The sequence below is a fragment of the Octopus bimaculoides genome, chromosome 19 (assembly GCF_001194135.2).
Source record: "Octopus bimaculoides isolate UCB-OBI-ISO-001 chromosome 19, ASM119413v2, whole genome shotgun sequence".
Lineage (NCBI taxonomy): Eukaryota > Metazoa > Mollusca > Cephalopoda > Octopoda > Octopodidae > Octopus > Octopus bimaculoides.
The window spans coordinates 5,913,559-5,915,849 of NC_068999.1; positions in this window are offsets into that span (position 1 = coordinate 5,913,559).

Here is a 2,291-nt window from a genome sequence, read left to right on the forward strand (position 1 = left end):
GAGAGAGAGAGAGAGAGAGAGAGAGAGAGAGAGAGGGCGGGGTTAGGGAGGGATATTGTGTTTCACATAATAAGGATAGGAAACAGACACACAGATGCATACTGATATTTTCACACAAACATACACAGAAACATACACACACACACATATACACATACACATGCATATCACATACACAAACACACACACACTTTTAGGAGAAAAAATGGTTGCACAGGTATTTTGCTAGCGAAAACTTTTATTTTCTTCCTGGTTTTTTGACTGTTTCACAAAGGCAGACACACAGACAGACACACACACACACACACACACACACAAACACACACACATATACACACAAACAAACATACGCATACTAACACACACAAATACACACACACACAAAAACACATACACACACATGCACACACAAACACACACATGCAAAGGCACACACACACATACGCATACACACACACACACACACACGAACGAAGATAAATGTATGCTTCCGCGTGAGTTGGTGAAATTTGACTGTGTATATGCATGAGTGTGTCTGTGTGTGTGTGTGCATTTATGTGTACATTTATGTGTATATATACTCATACATAATGCATCTTAAAAATTTGAATACGCGCACACAGACATGTATGTATAAGTACATGCCTGCACATGTGTGTGTGTGTGTGTGTGTGTGTGTGTGTGTGTGTGTGTGTGTGTGTGTGTGTGTGTGTGTGTGTGTGTGTGTGTGTGTGTGTGTGTGTGTGTGTGTATATACATATATATTGATAGCCTGACCTTCTCAAATGTAGGGTACCATTTTAAATGTTAAAATAAAATCTTAATGTATCTGCTCTCTTATATTTTCTTGAAGTCTTTATGGTAGGATATTTTTGCGAATGTTTCTTCACTGTGGTTCTTAGATTTTTTAATGTTTATATACAAGCACACATGTGAATGAATGTAAACGTACAACCAAAGCACACAAACACAGACAGACAGACAGACAGACAGATAGATAGATAGATAGATAGATAGATAGATAGATAGATAGATAGATAGATAGAGTGCTAGATAGATAGATAGATAGATAGATAGATAGATAGATAAATAGATAGATAGATAGATAAATAGATAGATAGATAGACAGATAGATAGATAGATAAAAGCAGAGGTAGTTTGTTAGAGATACAATCAGATGGATCAATGGTTTGTTGTACAATTGGATTCCATCATAATCTACAACACTTTGTAACAGCAGCAGTAGTAGTAGTAATAACAGCAGCAGTAGTAGTAGTGCTTGAAGCAGTAGTAGCAACAGTCTTACATAAGAGGGCTACGGTCACGGACTCTATCTCTCACCATATACTCAGATAAATCATTAACAAAAAAATAATTATGATAATAAAAATTGGTTTCCCTTCTTACCTTATCAAAACTCCGAAGTACAAATTTGCAGTTGTAGACATAAAAATCCTGAAGAAATCAAACGATACTCATTAAGTGTGTGTGTTTGTTCCAAAACCTGGCTTCAGTGATTCATAAGGACGTAACTGTGCCAATGGTTGTTTAGGCAGCTCTGTTGGTTGGGTATATATGTTCTCCTGGCAGGTCCTATCAACTTACGAATGTACCACGCTACTGTTCCCCAACGGAAAGACAGTCTCGCCGAAACGGCGATCTGGTAGTTCGTTGTCTGTTCGCTTAGAGGCTGGAAGCTAAGCTAAACTGAAGAGTTAATCATGACCTGCCGCCCACCTAGCCTGGTCAAGCTAAGCCAAGCCAGTAGCGGGGACATCGTTTGAACGCTAAAACAAAACGAGGAAATAAAACAGGCGTTCGTATTCTGCAGGTCACTCGGAACCTTTCACGGCGTCGGAGTCAAATCCGAGCGACCAGTGGTTGTTAGGAATCCATGGTACAAGCGTTGCATATGAGCATCCAATAAGCTGATCGATACACGTTTGGAGAAGAAGAGAACAAGTATTCGTAATAGGAGTCGTACAACTGTCTACTTAAAATGTGTAATTTTTTTTTTTTTTAATTAAAAACCAGTGTAAACTTGATCTTGACAGTGTGGAGCTTTTTATTGGGTCAAGAGTTCGGCGAAGGAAGCGGGACACATGACTTAATCTTTTCAAAGTATAAAGTATTGGACATGTCTTGGCATGTTGGTGTTAAATAGCGACGCTTGACGTCGCCATATAGATATATATATATATATATACATACATATATATACATATGTATATATATATATATATATATATATATATATATATATATATATATATATATATATATATATATAT